General features: G+C 44.8%; 1 long non-coding RNA gene across 1 annotated transcript; it reads left to right on the plus strand.

Moving 5' to 3' along the window:
* Positions 1 to 16,130: 16,130 nt before the first annotated feature.
* On the plus strand, positions 16,131 to 17,582 carry LOC311099575. The gene is made up of 3 exons (XR_014609733.1): positions 16,131 to 16,407; positions 16,639 to 16,673; positions 17,509 to 17,582. It is a non-coding gene; the product is annotated as an uncharacterized lncRNA (long non-coding RNA).
* The last annotated feature ends 2,962 nt before the right edge of the window (positions 17,583 to 20,544 follow it).

Consider the following 20,544-nt stretch of genomic DNA (forward strand, 5'->3'; position numbering starts at 1 on the left):
AGAAAGAAGACAAGCTACCAACAAAAATCAATATACTATAAACCTGCACCTATACAAAAAATATTTTTATTTTATATAACTGACAGATATTCTAAACAAATGAAATATTTATTTTCATTTTTAGCAAAAGTTGTCTACTAGTTAACAGCAAATACTTTTTTATAGGGAAAACTCTATTTATATGTACATTTTGATTTACAGCATAAAAAGACGTGCCAATTTTTTCAAAACTTCAAAAATTGAGTAATATTGTGGTGCCTTTTGCTGTATGCTGATGGCAGAGGGCCAGTGGAAGTTTTTGTAGCCTTTCTTATATGGACATCATTTTTTATACACATTTCCTGTTTTGTTTTCTCTTTTGGGCTTTGTTTTTTTTCTTTCCAGGCTGCGTTCTTCTGGGAGTTTAGCCCCATTTGAACATTACCCCTCCCCTTCCACATCATGCAATATAAACCACTTAATCATAAGGTGTATGTTTACATGAATATAATTCACCTATAGGGTTTATAATTTTGGGACTCTCCAATAGAAAATCAGATAAATGCAACGCACGTCAATGCTCTCTGAGTGGGGAGGAGTGTTTGTGCGTGCGTAAGTGCGTTTGCTTGTGTGGGGGGGATTTTGTGTACAGCTATGCTTGTGCGTGCGTGAGTGTTAGATGTCCTAATGTGTTGTTGTACCAACCAACGGGTTGCTATATTGGGTGCCAAAGCAAGCTGTATCAGTAGAGGAAAGCTGCAGGTGCACATTGAAGATCAGCCTGGGTTCCAGGGTTGCGCTGCTGTTGGGTAGAGAGTTCTGTTGGGTAGAGAGTTCTGTTGGGTAGAGAGTTCTGCATGTCATTGCTTGATGGGTGTTTACAGCTGCCCCGCCTTTGTTTCCTGGCGCTCTCCTTGTCCCAACAGGGTAACGGTTTGTCTCCTGGCCCCCTTCTTGTCCCAACAGGGTAAGGTTTGTCTCCTGGCCCCCTTCTTGTCCCAACAGGGTAAGGTTTGTCTCCTGGCCCCCTTCTTGTCCCAACAGGGTAAGGTTTGTCTCCTGGTCCCCTTCTAGTCCCAACAGGGTAACGGTTTGTCTCCTGGCTCCCTTCTTGTCCCAACAGGGTAAGGTTTGTCTCCTGGCCCCCTTCTTGTCCCAACAGGGTAAGGTTTGTCTCCTGGCCCCCTTCTTGTCCCAACAGGGTAAGGTTTGTCTCCTGGCCCCCTTCTTGTCCCAACAGGGTAAGGTTTGTCTCTTGGCCCCCTTCTTGTCCCAACAGGGTAAGGTTTGTCTCATGGTAGCCTCCAACGTCCTGGCTGTCTGTGATTCTGAAGAAGAAATGCTGTTGGCCAGTGTCTCAGTTGGTCTGGAGATATCCCTGCCATCAGTGATATTGTTTCAATACAATGAGACTAAACTAAAAGCAAGAACATCCCATGAATGTATCTATTTCTCCCATCACCCCATGCCTCCTCCTCCTCCTCCTCCTCCTCATCCTCCTCACCTGTCCATTGTGTACCTGTGGCCAAAGTAAAGGTCTGCACAGCATCTCAGGACTTCCACCCACCCCTCTGCCCCCTCTGCCCCCTCTTGCTCTCTCCCTCTCCCTCCACCAACATATTTACCCAAGACTAAGGTCCCCACACGGACATAAAGGACACGCCCAACATGCTATTCCTCTGAGCACTCCCGTCTAGAGAGAAGGAAAGCAGAGTGGAATCTCAGTGGAGAACAGAACAGAACAGAACAGAACAGAACAGAACATAATAGAATAGAATAGAATAGAGCAGAATATACTAAACCAATACAAGAGAAATAGCTGTGAAACTTTGGAGGATCATAAAATGCCAAAATATGCAAACTTTCTATTTTGCTCAGTTTGATGACATCATTTTCTAAGAGGTGACTGTAGTGTGTTGTGTGAAACCTATGTAATGCCTATTGTGCAGAAGAAGTAACATGATATCAATACATATTTATATCCATTCTTATTTTTCATGCAGTAATGCAGCCGTTGCTCAAATTGTCAATTTTCCTCATTTACAGATTCATGTCCATTGACTGATTGTGTTCATTAATTCTTATCTCACTGAGTCCAGGCCAAGCAGACAACACACAAGTCTACAGTAATTACTAATCACTTTAAAGGGTCTCTAATGTTGAGTGCTGCTCAGTGTTGTGAATAAGGATAATAATGTTGCTTGTTATGAAGTATGTCACTAACTGGTTAACAATTTAAAAAGGTAACAACACGATTTGCTCAAACTCCTCTGTCCTCCACTGAGGGAAGGGTTCATGTTTGAAAGATCATTTCATAACTGTCAAAAATGTAGGAGGAACTGGTTCTGACAATGCATTTTAAATGTAGTGAGAGAAGATTGTTGATAATCCTGAAAAACTGGTTATATACATTTTCAAATATAACCAAAAAACTGAAATTACTGTACCAGGACAAATCATCAGATAAATCTAGATCAAAACCAAACCGACAAGTTGGACTTAAAACAGAACTGGTAACGGCTGGTAGATGAAGGTGCAGTGACATAGTCACAGGTTTTCTGTCAAATCTCACAAATAGATTTTCTCTCCTTTTGGTTTCTCACACTCTGGGTCAAATGTTGTATGTTCGAAAAATGCAAAAGAAGACAGTGCTTCTAGTTAGTTTAAATGTGATATTCCCCCACCTTGCCCCTCCCCTCACCCAATAGAAGGGCTGCCAGGTTCGTCCTGTCAGTTTCTCATGTTTTTATTTTTCTTCCCTCGCTTGAAATGTTTCAACACCTCTCCTCTGCATGTACTTGTGGTCAAGGTATATGGGTGCATGGTAAAAAACAGCAGTCACATTTTTTTTCAGACAGTGAAAGTGTATTTCATTTAACATTCAGCAATAAAAAATATCCCCCCCCCCCCATCTCCATTCTAGGAATATGCTAGAAAAAAAGTAAAAATGCGAGATTGTCATAGATTGTAAAATAAAATGAAAAACATTTACCACCTGTTCATATGAGAAAGTACATCTTTATTCACATCATTTTAACATAAAGTGGTCATCTCTGTGCAGGGCTTTGGTGTGTTTTGAGATATCCTTAGCCATTGGGCTGAGGTACTGTATGGCTGGTTTTCTGCTTGTGACTTACTGTTTGTTTCCAGTATCTGAAGTGTGTGGTTCCTGTGAAACAGTTCATTCAGAAAGTATTCACACCCCTTGACTTATTCCACATTTTGTTGTGCTACAGCCTGAATAAAAAATTCTACAAAAATAAAAAATAAAATCTCACCCATCTACACACAATACCTCATAAGGACAAAGTAAAAACATGAATGTAGAAATTCTAGCAAATGTATTGAAAATAAATATCTCATTTACATAAGTATTCACACCCTTGAGTCAATACATGTTAGAATCACCTTTGGCAGCGACTACAGCTGTGAGTCTTTTTCGGTAAGTCTCTAAGAGCCTTGCACACCTGGATTGACAATATTTGCACATTATTCTTTATAAAATTCTTCAACCTCTGTCAAGTTGGTTATTGATCATTGCTAGACAGCCATTTTCAAGTCTTACCATAGATTTAAATCAAAACTGTAACTAGGCCACTCAGGAACATTCAAGAAACTCCAGTGTATATTTGGCCTTGTGTTTTAGCTTATTGTCCTGATGAAAGGTGATTTTTTGTCTCCCAGTGTCTGTTGGAAAGCAGACTGAACCAGGTTTTCCGCTAGGATTTTGCCTGTTTGCTGTTTCTTTCTATCCTAAAAAACTCCCTAGTCTTTGCCGATGACAAGCACACCCACCATGCTTGAAAATATGAAGCATGGTACTCAATGATGTGTTGTATTGGATTTGGCCTAAACATAAAGCTTTGTATTCAGGGCATAAAGTCAATTTCTTTGCCAAATATTTTGCAGTTTTACTTTAGTGCCTTATTGCAAACAGGATGCATGTTTGGAATATTTTTATTCTGTACAGGCTTCCTTCTTTTCACTCTGTCATTTAGGTTAGTATTGTTGAGTAAGTACAATGTTGTTGATCCATCCTCAGTTTTCTCCTATCACAGACATTCAACTCTGTAACTTTTTAAAAAAATCAACATTGGCCTGATAGTGAAATCCCTGAGCTATTTTCTTCCTCTCCGGCAACTGAGTTAGAAAGGACGCCTGTATCTTTGTAGCGACTGGGTATATTGATAGTGTTTAAGGTTAAGTTAAGTCATCTCCCGACGTCCTCCCGACATGGATGAACGTTGAATACTGACTTGTATCACGGGTGACCTGGCTGACTTATTACCTGATTTGTTAAGCACATTTTTACTCCTGAACTTATTTAGATTGCCATAACAAAAGGGTTGAATACTTATTGACTCAAGACATTTCAGCTTTACAAACATTTATAAAAACATAATTCCACTTTGACATTATTTGGTATTGTGTGTAGGCCAGTGATACAACATCTCTATTTCATCCATTTTAAATTCAGGCTGTAACACAACAAAATGCGGAAAAAGTCACATGAAAATATACTATAGTATACTATAGTATAAATACTATAGTATTCACTGTAGAGTTTTTTACATATTGTTGTATTTATTGTAGTATTTACAGTTAACTATAGTATAAATACTGTAGTAAAAGAATACTGTAGTATATACTATTGTCAAGGGGTGCTGAAGGTGGGTGTGGTGCAGGAATCAAGCGCAGGATGCAGAAGCTAAGTCCAAAAGACTTTAGTGAAATATTCACGTAGTAAACGAGCACAATAAGCCCGGAGGCGAAATAAAGGTGCACACAGGCGTCAAACAAAAGGCGCACTAACATGTGCGAAAACCTCTCCAAACAATGGAGGGAAGTACGTAGCTCAGAACACCAAAAACAGAAGAGCAATCACACACAACACCAAACACACACAACGAGAACTAAATAGGACACTAACGAGGACTAACTAGACACAGGTGTACAACATCAAGACAAAATAAAAACGAACATGAAACATAGATCGGTGGCAGCTAGTACTCCGGGGACGACGACCGCCGAAACCTGCCCGAACAAGGAGGAGGAGCAGCCTCGGCCGAAACCGTGACAACTATAGTAATTAATGTAGTGTCTTTGTAGATTGTAGTATAGTGTAGTATTTACTGTAGTGTTTTTGTTTGATTAACTTTGACATAGAATTGGAAGCTTTCTCCTTGTGGAAACATACTGGAGAAATACTAAAAGAGCCAATTGTCCATAACCTGTAGGTAGGTAGGACTGGGGTCTGAACGAATAGTTCAGAGCTTCTTTTTTCAATGCCAGTTTATTTCCAGAACAACCTGAATTCTTCGGGTTGTGCGCCGACCCCGGCCTCGGGGACGACCAGGAGGACGCGGAGCAGGGCGCGCGGGATGGTCCCGGTGGAACTCCGACAGGAGAGATGGGTCTAGGATGTCCCTCCGCGGCACCCAGCACCGCTCCTCTGGGCCGTACCCCTCCCACTCCACGAGATACTGGAGACCCCCCATCCGGCGTCTTGAGTCCAAGATGGACCGAACGGTGTACGCCGGAGCCCCCTCGATGTCCAGTGGGGGCGGAGGAGTCTCTCCTATCTCACCTTCCTGGAGTGGACCAGCTACCACCGGCCTGAGAAGAGACACATGGAACGAGGGGTTAATATTCTTATATTCAACAGGCAGATGTAACCTATAACACACCTCGTTCAATCTTCTCAGGACTTTAAAAGGCCCCACAAACCGCCGACCCAGCTTCCGGCAGGGCAGGCGGAGGGGTAGGTTTCTGGTAGAGAGCCAGACTCGATCTCCGGGTGCGTACACCGGCCCCTCACTGCGGTGGAGATCGGCGCTCGCCTTGTGACGACGGATGGCCCGCTGAAGGTGGACGTGTGCAGCGTTCCACGTCTCCTCCGAGCGCCTCATCCAATCATCCACCGCAGGGGCCTCGATCTGGCTCTGCTGCCAAGGTGCCATAACCGGCTGGTAACCTAACACACATTGGAAGGGGGTTAGGTTGGTAGAGGAGTGGCGGAGAGAGTTCTGGGCCATCTTGGCCCAGGGAATGTACCGAGCCCACTCCTCAGGCCGGTCCTGGCAATACGACCTCAGATACCTACCCACATCCTGGTTGACTCGTTCTACCTGCCCGTTACTCTCCGGGTGGTACCCTGAGGTAAGGCTCACCGAGACCCCCAAACGCTCCATGAACGCTCTCCATACTCGGGAGGTAAACTGGGGGCCTCGATCAGACACTATATGCTCGGGTACCCCGTAATGCCGGAAGACGTGGGTAAATAGGGCCTCTGCGGTTTGTAGGGCAGTAGGAAGACCCGACATAGGGAGAAGACGACAGGCCTTAGAGAAACGGTCCACAACGACCAGGATGGTGGTATTCCCCTGAGAGAGGGGAAGGTCTGTCAAAAAATCCACCGAGAGGTGGGACCATGGTCGTTGTGGAACAGGCAGGGGTTGTAACTTACCCCTGGGCAGGTGTCTGGGCGCCTTACACTGGGCGCACACCGAGCAGGAGGAGACATAAACCCTCACATCCCTGGCTAACGTGGGCCACCAGTATTTAGTGCTAAGACAATGCACTGTCCGGCCAATACCCGGATGTCCAGAGGAGGGTGACGTGTGAGCCCAGTAAATGAGTCGATCCCGAATCTCGAGCGGAACGTACTTCCGACCCTCAGGACACTGTGGAGGGCTGGGGTCGGTACGCAACGCTCGCTCGATTTCGGCATCGACCTCCCACACCACCGGTGCCACAAGACAAGACTCCGGTAGTATGGGAGTAGGCTCAACGGACCTCTCCTCCGTGTCATACCGCCGGGACAGCGCATCTGCCTTACCATTCTGGGACCCAGGGATGTACGTGATTTTAAATACGAACCTGGTGAGAAACATACTCCATCGAGCCTGGTGAGGGTTCAGTCTCCTCGCTGCTCAGATGTACTCCAGGTTCCGATGGTCAGTCAAAATGAGGAAAGGGTGTTGAGCCCCCTCAAACCAATGCCTCCACACTTTAAGGGCCTGAACTACAGCTAACAGCTCCCTGTCCCCGACGTCATAATTACGCTCCGCCGGGCTGAGCTTTTTAGAGTAAAAAGCACAGGGGCGGAGTTTAGGTGGCGTGCCGGACCGTTGAGAGAGAACGGCCCCTATACCGGCCTCAGACGCGTCCACCTCGACCTGAAAGGGTAATGCGGGGTCCGGATGCGCCAGCACCGGAGCAGACGTAAACAGGTCCTTCAGTCTCCTAAAGGCCCTGTCCGCATCAGCTGACCACTGCAGGCACACCGGACCCCCTTTCAGAAGGGACGTGATGGGAGCTGCCACCTGTCCAAAACCCCGGATAAACCTCCGGTAGTAATTCGCAAAGCCCAAGAACTGCTGCACCTCTTTGACAGTGGTTGGGGTTTGCCAATTACGCACAGCGGACACACAATCCACCTCCATTCTCACCTCCTGGAAAAACAGACATTTCTCTGCCTTGACATATAGGTCGTGCTCCAACAGCCTCCTCAATACACGACGCACCAGGGCTATATGCTCGGCTCGGGTAGACGAGTACACTAGAATGTCATCAATGTACACGACCGCCCCTTGCCCCTGCATATCCCAGATAATGTCATCTACGAAGGATTGGAAGACGGATGGAGCATTCATCAACCCATATGGCATGACGAGATACTCGAAATGACCTGACGTGGTACTAAACGCTGTTTTCCATTCGTCGCCTTCCCTAATGCGCACCAAGTTATACGCGCTCCTGAGATCCAGTTTTGTGAAAAACCGCGCTCCATGCAATGACTCCGTCATGGTTGCAATCAGAGGGAGTGGATAACTGTATTTCACAGTAATCTGATTGAGACCACGGTAATCGATGCACGGGCGCAACCCTCCATCTTTTTTCTTCACAAAAAAGAAGCTCGAGGAGGCGGGAAAAGTGGAGGGCCGTATGTATCCCTGTCTCAAAGATTCGGCTATGTAAGTTTCCATAGCTTTTCTCTCCTCTTGAGACAAAGGATACACGTGGCTCCGTGGGAGCGCTGCTCCTGCCTGGAGATCAATCGCACAATCCCCCCGTCTATGAGGAGGCAACTGCGTCGCCCTAGCTTTACTAAACACGAGAGCTAAATCCCCATATTCAGGCGGAATGTGCAGTGTGGGCACTTGGTTTGGACTCTCCACCGAAGTCGCCCCTACGGAAACACCCAGACATCGCCCCTCACACTGAGCAGACCACCCATTGAGAGCCCTCTGTTGCCACAAAATAGCAGGGTTATGGGTGCTTAACCAGGGAATTCCCAGCACCACCGGGTACGCAGGAGAGTCGATCAGATACAACTGTATAGTCTCTTCATGACCCCCCTGCGCACACATCCTAAGTGGCGCTGTGACTTCCCTAATCAACCCCGACCCCAACGGGCGGCTATCTAAAGCATGAACGGGAAAAGGTTTGTCAACAGGTAGGAGAGGGATCCCTAAATCTAAACAAAACTTCCGATCAACAAAATTCCCAGCTGCGCCTGAATCTACTAGCGCCTTATGCTGGGAATGAGGTGCAACCTGTGGAAAACAAACAGGTATACAAAAGTGCGCAACAGAGAGCTCTGGGTAAGTGGGGCGTCTACTCACCTGGGAGGGCTCCCCAGTGCGTGGCCTGTTGTCTCCTCCCTCGGGGAACCCTCCCCAGCACCTGGCCGCAGTGTGCCATCCACGACCGCACTTGGTGCAGGGGACAGGCCCCCTCGGGCTCCTCCTCCTCCTTTCTCTAGCGCCAGCACCCCCGAGCTCCATAGGGCTCGGCTCGGAGGTGCCGGAGGGTTGAATGGACGGACCCCACTCGGGACGTCCACGGGTGGCCAGCAGGGTGTCCAGACGGATGGACATATCGACCAACTGGTCGAAGGTGAAATTGGTATCCCTGCAGGCCAACTCACGTTGAACGTCCTCCCGTAGGCTACATCGAAAATGGTCGATGAGGGCCCGTTCATTCCACCCTGCGTCTGCCGCTAGAGTCCGGAACTCCAGCGCGAACGCCTGTGCGCTCCTCCTCCCCTGTCTCAGGTGGACTAGACGCCCCCCCCCGCCGCTTTGCCCTCAGGTGGATGATCGAACACGGCCTTGAAGCGACGGGAGAACTCGCCGTAGGAGATGGTGGTGGCGTCCATCCTCCTCCACTCGGCGTTGGCCCATTCCAATGCCTTGCCCGTGAGACAGGAGATGAGGGCGGAAACGCTCTCGTGTCCCGAGGGCACCGGGTGTACAGTGGCCAGGTAGAGCTCCACCTGCAGGAGGAACCCCTGACACCCGGCAGCTGTTCCGTCATACGCCCTCGGGAGTGAGAGCCGAATCCCACTGGGTTCCGGACCTGGGACTGGTGGACCGGCCGATGGGGGTGGCAGGGTAGGTGGAGGTGTGGGTACCCCTCTGGACTCCCATCGGTGCAGGGTGTTGATGACGTCCTGTAGAGCGGTCCCCAGTTGTCGTATCTGGTCATCCTGGCCGCGGACATGCTCCTCCAGCTACTCAGGCGTGATTGTTGCTCCTGCTGATTCCATTATATATGGTGTGTGATTCTGTCAAGGGGTGCTGAAGGTGGGTGTGGTGCAGGAATCAAGCGCAGGACGCAGAAGCTAAGTCCAAAAGACTTTAGTGAAATATTCACGTAGTAAACAAGCACAATAAGCCCGGAGGCGAAATAAAGGCGCACACAGGCGTCAAACAAAAGGCGCACTAACATGTGCGAAAACCTCTCCAAACAATGGAGGGAAGTACGTAGCTCAGAACACCAAAAACAGAAGAGCAATCACACACAACACCAAACACACACAACGAGAACTAAATAGGACACTAACGAGGACTAACTAGACACAGGTGTACAACATCAAGACAAAACCAAACGAACATGAAACATAGATCGGTGGCAGCTAGTACTCCGGGGACGACGACCGCCGAAACCTGCCCGAACAAGGAGGAGGAGCAGCTTCGGCCGAAACCGTGACAACTATAGTAATTAATGTAGTGTCTTTGTAGATTGTAGTATAGTGTAGTATTTACTGTAGTGTTTTTGTTTGATTAACTTTGACATAGAATTGGAAGCTTTCTCCTTGTGGAAACATACTGGAGAAATACTAAAAGAGCCAATTGTCCATAACCTGTAGGTAGGTAGGACTGGGGTCTGAACGGATAGTTCAGAGCTTCTTTTTTCAATGCCAGTTTATTTCCAGAACAACCTGAATTCTTCGGGGAATTAATTCTACAAGCTGGAAACGTTCCACAGGGATGTTGGTCCATGCTGACGCGATGGCATCACGCAGCTGCTGCAGATTGGACGGCGGTACACCACTGCCACCAGCCTGTACTGTTGACACCAGGCAGGATGAGTCCATGGACTCATGCTGCTTGCACCAAATCCTGACTCGGCCAACAGCATGACGCAACAGGAACCGGGATTCGTCAGACCTCCATTGTCCAGTGTTGGTGATTGCGTGCCCATTGGAGCCACTTCTTGTTTTTAGCTGATTGGAGTGGAACCCGGTGTGGTCGTCTGCTGAAATAGCCTATCTGTGACAAGGGTCGACGAGTTGTGCGTTCTGAGATGCTTTTCTGCACACCACTGTTGTTTGTGGCCCAAATGTTCGTTTCCACGATTCTTGCCATTCTCCTTCGACCTCTCATCAACGAGCTGTTGACCCACAGGACTTCCGCTGAATGGATGTTTTTTGTTTGTCGCACCAATCTCGGGGAAACCATAGACACTTTCGTGCGTGAAAAGCCCAGGAGAGCGGACGTTTCTGAGATACTGGATCCAGCGTACCTGTCACCGACAATCATACCACACTCAAAGTTGCTTTGGTCACTAGTTTTGCCCATTCTAACATTCAATCGAACAGTAACTGAATGCCTCGACGCCTGTCTGCCTGCTTTATATAGCAAGCCACGTGACTCAATGTCTGTAGGAGCGTTTTTGTGAATGGGCGTGGTGTACCTAATAAAGTGAGTGTATAACCTGTAGGGAACACAATATATGGGCTATACTTGGTACAGTATGTAGGTTTCTCACTTATGCGTGGCACAAATTGGGATATGGAGGAGGGGAATGGGCAGGGTATATGCAAATTGCATACTATAGTTAAGAAAGTGTTTTTGCGGACTGTAGTGTTTTTGCGAACATTACTGTAGTATTTACTATAGTATTCTACAGTATACTATAACATTCTATGGTAAGTACTACACATGTTAGAAAGATACTACTGTGTGTAGTATAGTATTCTACAGTATAGTACAGTTTATTATATAATCCTATAGTAAGTACTGTAGTATTCTATAGTAAACGGTAGTATTTTTTCATGTGGGCCAGAGTGCCATTTCTCAGAAATCTTTAGATATGGGACCGCAGAAACCAAGGGAAAGGTTGTTCGTTCTCTGCTACACACAAAGGTAAGAGTTAGAAAAATGGTCCCTTGTTCATACAAACTAGTCTATAAAACTATCTGTGTGCAAGGGACATTGTGTATAGGTTAGGCTGTTGTAAGTGTTTATGAGTGTGGTTCAGTGTCAAAACAACAATTCTGACTTATCTCGCAAGACATTTCCAAGACATTCATCTGGCTTTCATAATCGCTAACACGTTTCTTTCCCTTTCGATGACCCTGATCAACGATCAGTTTTTATGTGGTGTTAGTTCTCTTTGGTCAATCCTGACTTGCTAAAGCTTGAAACGTGCTTCATATTATTTCACTTCTGTCAAACCAAGTTTAAAACAATCCAGTGGTCCTGGAAGAGATACTGTAGGAGGACTTCTTGGAATATACCATGATAGATTTGATCCTATTTAAAATAATGCTGTTATTGGCGTCTACATTTTCAACTCATTAAAAAATGTATATTGCCACTTGTTCAACTCACTCACTCTCACACATCTTGCATTCAGGGTGCTTTTCAAAGCAAAGCTTGTGAGTGAGTGTCCCATACTGCCAGCCTGTGCAGTGATAATGCATGCGTCTGTAATGCCACCTTTATGACAGTGTTATGAAGGCTAATGCAGGGTTGAAGAAAAGTATAACCAATTTTCACCATTTTTTATTTTTATTTTGCTTGAAATGTACTTGCTGACTTTTCACATCCTTGGCAACTCTAATCTGAATTGCGGCTATTAAAAGAGAGAAGTTATTTCTTTCAAGGGAATATGGTGTGCGATATTTCTCCATGCTTCATTCAACTGTTCAGATCAATTTGGCATCTCTGTGCTCTCTGTTGCAGTACATCTGCTTTGCACGTCTTTGCAAGGTCAAAAGCCCTATTAAAACAAGTATCTGGGCAGCATTACAGTCAATATGGAAGGCCAGAGCATTCGTTGTCACTTCAGGGAAAACTCAACCTCGATCTTAAGATTATACAACTGAACGAACGTCTGTCTCTTCAGACAGAACATATTGACTGTTATGAACATTGTAATGATCTTGTATTTACAGTATGCTTTGCCTTTCAGACGTTATTCACTTGCAACACATATGGGGAAAAGAAGGCCCTCTCTTGGTGAGTGGTTGTCAGTCCATTGGCAGGTGGAAGGTGGATCTCTGAGAGAAGAAATATGGCTATAGCATTGCCTCATCATGTTACCATCAGCCTGAGGGTATACTACAGAGCAGGGTCATTGAGTTAGCCAGCTAACTTTGATAAACAACCAGAAATAACGACAGTTTTTCTGGTTCATTAAGAAAGCTAAACTTAGATATGTGTTTTAGGTTGTTGAGACACTTAGACCATGCCCATTTCATTCTCATCTTCCTAAAAAATAAAACGTTAATTTAGTATAGTTTGGGGAGTTAGCTGGCTAAGTCATTAATCTTACTTTGTTGTAAATCCCTCAGGGTCAAGAAGCCTTGTTTATTAACTATTTGATAGAAGACATGATTATCCATGTTTTCTGCTTTGTAATCTGACAAATTGAACCAGACAGTGCATGCCCATTGACACGCATGTTCTCTTATAACACACACACACACACACACACACACACACACACACACACACACACACACACACACACACACACACACACACACACACACACACACACACAGAGAGAGCCAGGGGTGGTCATGGAACCTAACCCTCCACTATTGGGCCAAGTGTAGCCATGGCACCAACCCTCCACTATTGGTCCAGGTGTGGCCATGGAAACTAACCCTCCAATATTGGGCCAGGTGTGGTCATGGAAACTAACCCTCCACTATTGGGCCAGGTGTGGTCATGGAAACTAACCCTCCACTATTGGGCCAGGTGTGGTCATGGAAACTAACCCTCCACTATTGGGCCAGGTGTGGCCATAGCACCAACCCTCCACTATTGGGCCAGGTGTGGCCATAGCACCAACCCTCCACTATTGGGCCAGGTGTGGTCATGGAAACTAACCCTCCACTATTGGGCCAGGTGTGGCCATAGCACCAACCCTCCACTATTGGGCCAGGTGTGGCCATAGCACCAAACCTCCACTATTGGGCCAGGTGTAGCCATGGAAACTAACCCTCCACTATTGGGCCAGGTGTGGTCATGGAAACTAACCCTCCACTATTGGGCCAGGTGGGCCATAGCAACAACCCTCCACTATTGGGCCAGGTGTGGTCATGGAAACTAACCCTCCACTATTGGGCCAGGTGTGGCCATAGCACCAACCCTCCACTATTGGGCCAGGCGTGGTCATGGAAACTAACCCTCCACTATTGGGCCTGGCGTGGTCATGGAAACTAACCCTCCACTATTGGGCCAGGTGTGGCCATAGCACCAACCCTCCACTATTGGGCCAGGTGTGGTCATGGAAACTAACCCTCCACTATTGGGCCAGGTGTGGTCATGGAAACTAACCCTATACTGGTTGCTCTGTAATTACAGGTCAGCTTCACATGGATTCACTGTGCAACAACTGTTTAAGGATAACATGGGCTGCGTTTACACAGGTAGCCCAATTCAGATCTTTTTTCACTAATTGGTATTTTGACCAATCAGATCAGTAAACGCAGCCATGACAACTTACTCATCCAGTCTCTCTCTCTCTCTTTCTCCCCCTTGCTCTCGCTCTCTCTATCTCTCTCTCTATCGCGCTCTCTCTCTCTCTCTCTCTCTCTCTCTCTCTCTCACTCTCTCACTCTCTCTCTCACTCTCTCTCTCACTCTCTCTCTCTGCCCCTCTCACTCATTCTCTCTCCTCGCTCTTTCTCTCTCTCAAAGGTAAGTGGTTTCAGGACAACATGTTGATACAGTTTTTACATGATGTACATGATTTTTAGAAGTACAATAGAGTCATGCATAAAGAATTTGATCTGTTACCATGTTGTCTTGCTGAGTTTACAGCCTTGCTTCACATTACCTCTTGAAATGTGTATTCTGTTCAGGTATTCAAGCAAACAAGCCAAAGTCAAGAATAAATAATCATTTATTTCCTTGTGTGATTCAGGCTAAGATAAGATAAGCAGTCTCTAAAGCATATTGCAGACAGTCTACGGAGGTATATGGAAGGTGGAAGGGTCTTGTTAACATTTACATTACATTTACATTTAAGTCATTTAGCAGACGCTCTTATCCAGAGCGACTTACAGTTAGTGAGTGAATACATTTTTCATACTGGCCCCCCGTGGGAAACAAACCCACAACCCTGGCGTTGCAAGCGCCATGCTCTACCAACTGAACTACAGGAATGTCATATACTATTACTCATACACTAAAAATACTTTCATCTAATGCCACATGTTATACTGTTCCTTGCATTGTAGACCACTAGATGGCAATAGGTGTTCAAATATTGCTATTCTTTTTAGGTTAAAATTGGGGTTACTATTGATTGCAATCAACAATCAGTGAACTGTTAGGTCATCATACACACTGCCACACACATCAAAGAGATCAGAAGTGTCCTTCATCCCAGTTTCAGTAAGCAATCAACCAAGCAAAATAAAGAAAGTCATATGATACGCTATACCCTGGAAAACGTACATAAACAAGTATTGCGGTCTTTTATCAACAGATTACACAGATCACAGTACATACCGTATGCTGCTACTACACAGACAATGAGGTCATCAACATCTCAGTCATATGACTTGCTTCTGTACTTGTACATTGCCCCATGACCCCTGTAGCTCAGTTGGTAGAGCATGGCGCTTGCAACGCCAGGGTTGTGGGTTCGTTTCCCATGGGGGGCCAGTATGAAAATGTAAGCACTCACTAACTGTAAGTCGCTCTGGATAAGAGCGTCTGCTAAATGACTAAAATGTAAATGTAATGTAAATGTTAACAAGACCCTTCCACCTTCCATATACCTCCGTAGACTGCAAACTGTCCCTCTTCTTTTTACATCAGATGACCCAGCACCATCCTCAGACAATTGCTTGAATTTTTTGTCTAATTCTCATTTCGGGAAAAGGCTTAAAATAAAAGTTAAAATTCAGGTCATGTGACATGATTGTCACATGATTAACCAAAATTGTCACATGATTAACCAAAATACAGGTGACAGGGCCCTAGGTATAACACTCTGACCTTCCTCACAATTCCCAACCAATCACACAGATATAAACACCTGGAAACTGGCATGAGTTCACAGTCACACACAAGAAAGTGAAAGGCACATCTAAAGGTTTAACGTACGCCAACGATTGAAAGGTGGATTGGAGATATTTCAAATCAAAATAATCCTCTGCACACTGTGCTTGCAGAGCACCACTTTTGGCCTTTGCCAGTTCATACATTTGTGTTCTGGCGAGGGTTGAAAAAATGAAACACAATCAACTTTGCAAGCGCAGTGTCAAGTAAACATATGTGTATGCATTGTTTGTTTATAAAGAAAAACGACAACCAAAATATAAATGATTAAGTGAAACAATCTCAGATGCGTGTTGTTAATAGGGTAAGATTGTTATAATCTCATGGTCGTTTAGAAGTTCTATTCTTCAAGAATCAATGAGTATATCATTAAAACTATCATGACAATCTCATGGACTGTCAATCCTGGCACCCATAGCTTCATCTTTGAAATTGATAGTGGTTACATTTTCTTCAAACCTCTTGACAAGGTCGCTAGGTGTTGGGTTAAGGTTGCTACACTGTGTTTCTGTTTCGATTACGTGTACTGCCCTCAACGCTACTGCTTGAACTCATGCTTCTCTCTCGCTCTCGCTCTCTGCCTGTCTGTGTCTTTCACTCTTTCTCTCTCTCCATGAGAGGGTAAACCTTAACTGAATTTGTGGGATTGGCCTTAATGAGGGATGTAGATAAGGACATGTGTCAGAGAACTTCTACTACGACTGCAACTGAGCGTGAGCAAGTCTTTTCCAGAGTAGACCAATGTTAGAGCCATACGATGCAAGCTTTCCTTCTGTTAAACATTAGCCTGTATCTGGCTGTTGGGAGCTTGGCCCAATGACCTCACCCATGCAGTAAGTGAGAGAGTTTGTTGTTTCTTTGTAAATTAAACTATATTGTAAAGGTATTTAATTTATTTAACCAAATTCATTAAAAAAACATCAGCGACATGGTCTTTTTCCAGCTTTTTTTTTTTTTAAACGTGTGAATGGCCAGTTTCATCTCAATTTGATTGTTACTTTAAAAAATATATCTGTTGGTGTTTCAGTATACCTGAGATTCATATGTTATTTTTTACATTACAGGCTCACCACCTTTGATGGAAGGCAAGATAGCAGTGGTAGGTCATTGTTTGGGGCTAATTCCTTTAACTAAATCTTTATGTCATGCCTCTCTGATTAATGCCCTCCTTGCCTGGTCCGTGGGTTTTGGTGGGCGGCCCTCTCTTGGCAGGTTTGTTGTGGTGCCATATTCTTTCCATTTTTAGTAATGTATTTAATGGTGCTCCGTGGGATGTTCAAAGTTTCCAATAATTTTTTATAACCCAACCCTGATCTGTACTTCTCCACAACTTTGTCCCTGACCTGTTTGGAGAGCTCCTTGGTCTTCATGGTACCGCTTGCTTGGTGGTGCCCCTTGCTTAGTGGTGTTGCAGACTCTGGGGCCTTTCAGAACAGGTGTATATATACTGAGATCATGTGACAGATCATGTGACACTTAGATTGCACACAGCTGGACTTTATTTAACTAATTATGTGACTTCTGAAGGTAATTGGTTGCACCAGATCTTATTTTTGGGCTTCATAGCAAAGGGGGTGAATACATAAGCATGCACCACTTTTCCGTTATTTATTTTTTAGAATTTTTTTAAACAAGTTATTTTTTTCATTTCACTTCACCAATTTGGACTATTTTGTGTATGTCCATTACATGAAATCCAAATAAAAATCGATTTAAATTACAGGTTGTAATGCAACAAAATAGGAAAAACGCCATGGGGGATGAATACTTTTGCAAGGCACTGTATAAGGACAATAAATATCACAAGGAAAACACTTAGATTTTTTAAATGTATTATATGATATTGTTCATTAAATGATCATTCATATACTTCCATGAACACTACATCTTTATCTTTAAATGGCCTTTTATGTGACCATCTGTCTTCTTCCCAGACCAGTTTCTACGACATCGTGATGGGAGTTGAAGACCCCTTCATCCTTCCTGGCTAAGCAGAACAGCGACGGCACATTGCCAAGTTACTTTGATGTTTTAGAATATTAACAACAGTTAACAAAATGTTAACACAATTTTTTTAATCTGATGCCTACAAAAACATTAATCTTCAATTAAAATATGGAATGGTTTTGTGAGAATGGAAAATTAATAACATAAACACACACACAAATCTCCACTTGATGGTATTCAAGCCAATACGGCTATTCACCCTCAATCACAACACCATCCACTGCTGGCTGGACAACTATAAAGTTCAGTATATCACACAGCACAATGCATGCCCACTGTTTGGAGACGTAACGGAATGTACACATCGTATACAGAGGCCCTGTTTGGAGCTGCGGCAGACGTAACGGAATGTACACATCGTATACAGAGGCCCTGTTTGGAGCTGCGGCAGACGTAACGGAATGTACACATCGTATACAGAGGCCCTGTTTGGAGCTGCGGCAGACGTAACGGAATGTACACATCGTATACAGAGGCCCTGTTTGGAGCTGCGGCAGACGTAACGGAATGTACACATCGTATACAGAGGCCCTGTTTGGAGCTGCGGCAGACGTAACGGAATGTACACATCGTATACAGAGGCCCTGTTTGGAGCTGCGGCAGACGTAACGGAATGTACACATCGTATACAGAGGCCCTGTTTGGAGCTGCGGCAGACGTAACGGAATGTACACATCGTATACAGAGGCCCTGTTTGGAGCTGCGGCAGACGTAACGGAATGTACACATCGTATACAGAGGCCCTGTTTGGAGCTGCGGCAGACGTAACGGAATGTACACATCGTATACAGAGGCCCTGTTTGGAGCTGCGGCAGACGTAACGGAATGTACACATCGTATACAGAGGCACAAATATGAGGAACAAGTGGGATCCAGAGGTTTCAGCGTGATCCTCTACCCAGCCCTCTCCCAAAGCTTCAAGTACTATACCATCAGCCACCAGGCTCCAAGCTTAACCCCTCACTTTCTCAATTAGCATTTTACTGCAGTGGGCTAAATCAGGGTCACACAGAGTGTTTATCAGTAGTCTTAAACAAATCTACTTTGAAACAAAAGTGTACACCTCACACACATGGTTATGGGCTTAAAAACAAGAAGACACCTGTACCATGTCAGATATAGAGTTGAAATGTATTCAATTTTGAGTTTGAATCCCAATATTACACTTTATATACATCACAGAAGACTGAAATATAACAAAACGCCTAGTGTGTTTATTGAGCTGTACACCGGGGTGACTATTCAGAGATGCTCGGGTGGTCAATATTCCCCTCCAGTGATTCCCCAACATCTTGTCAACATGTGTCCGAAATTTGGCAGATATCTTATACCAACTCTCTTTACAGACACTTATCCATAACAAGCCTAGGCATCGCCTGGTGTCCAAAAATCTCTCCAAAATATCACATTTCGAAACATCTTTATTTTCATGCATATAACTTTTCAAATAGCATTTATATGACCAAATTCACATTCTTTAGTGTAGACAATAATTTTATCATGTTTTCATTTGTGTTTGGTGTTTGGCAGCAGCATACCACCCTGCATCCCACTGCTGGCTTGCCTCTGAAGCTAAGCAGGGTTGGTCCTGGTTGGTGCCTGGATGGGAGACCAGATGCTGCTGGTGTTGTAGGGCGAGTAGGAGGCACTCTATCCTCTGGTCTGAAAAAATATATCCCAGTGCCCCAGGCTAGTGATTGGGGACATTGCCCTGTGTAGGGTGCTGTCTTTTGGATGGGATGTTAAACTGGGGTCCTGACTCTCTGTGGTCACTAAAGATCCCATGGCACTTATCGTAAGAGTAGCAGCAACTTATATCACCAACAACAAGTCGTGGTCCTCTGTAACTCAGCTGGTAGAGCACCTCGCTTGTAACGCCAAGGTAGTGGGTTTGATCCCCGGGACCACCCATACACAAAAAAATATATATATATGCACGCATGACTGTAAGTCGCTTTGGATAAAAGCGTCTGCTAAATGGCATATTATATTATATTATTATAATGCACAGGTCTATTACTTCCATCCATTGTTTGGTTTAGGTGACTTGCTCCAATTTCACACAATGCTTATGTATTAGTGTCCCATCCCTGGTTTTTGAAGCATCCTCAGGTCAGCACCAAGTGCACATAGTTAATCTAATTAGGCTTCAGAAAGATTAACTGGTTAGTCCTTACTTACCTCAGTCTGGGACTCCCTAGTCTAGAACTAATTAATATGAAGTTAAACAACGTCTCAGAAAGCCATTTTTTAAATCTGGATTAATTTAAGTAGATTTTAGCCTAGTCCTGATTTAAATTAAACTCTGTCTGGGAAACCGCTTAGTGTCCGGAAGTAATTTTGCCATTCATTGTAGTCATTGCAATCTGTAGAGTTATCTCGAGTTTTCTTGTGTCAGTTAACTTGTGACATTCCTGGATTACTCATTATATTAATAAAGTCAGATTTAATCAACAAATACAATAGTCAGTAGAAAAAAGGTTAAGGGTACAATACTGTGTACATACTGTATCTGGCCTTGTTGGCAAAATCAGTACATATCCCATTGAGCCAAGCAGGGAGAGGCTGCCCGTTGTCACAGTTCCAACTCCAGTCAGAAATGTCCAGGTAAGCCTATGCCAATGATGCCGGTGGATCTCAAAACTGAATTTGAATCCGCGTTAAGTAGCAATGATATCCTTCACCACCGTCGTCTTACGACAGATATCTTGAAACAGTCATGACTATTTAACAAAACAATAATACAATACATAATTTTCAAGTTTCTTTCCAGCAAATGTCTTAGTTACATGATTGTATAACTAGCAAAGGAGTTTTGAAGTTGAGGGTGCAGTATTTATAAAGTTTGGCAATGAGGACAAAAACTAGCATTTTTCAGCTAGCCAGCTGGTTTAGCCAGCGAAAAACGTGGAAAACGAGCTCGGGCCTAGTGCACATGTGCGCCAGCTGGGTGCACTAGGCTA

The sequence above is a fragment of the Coregonus lavaretus genome (genome assembly GCF_964263955.1).
Source record: "Coregonus lavaretus genome assembly, chromosome: 24".
Taxonomy (NCBI): domain Eukaryota; kingdom Metazoa; phylum Chordata; class Actinopteri; order Salmoniformes; family Salmonidae; genus Coregonus; species Coregonus lavaretus.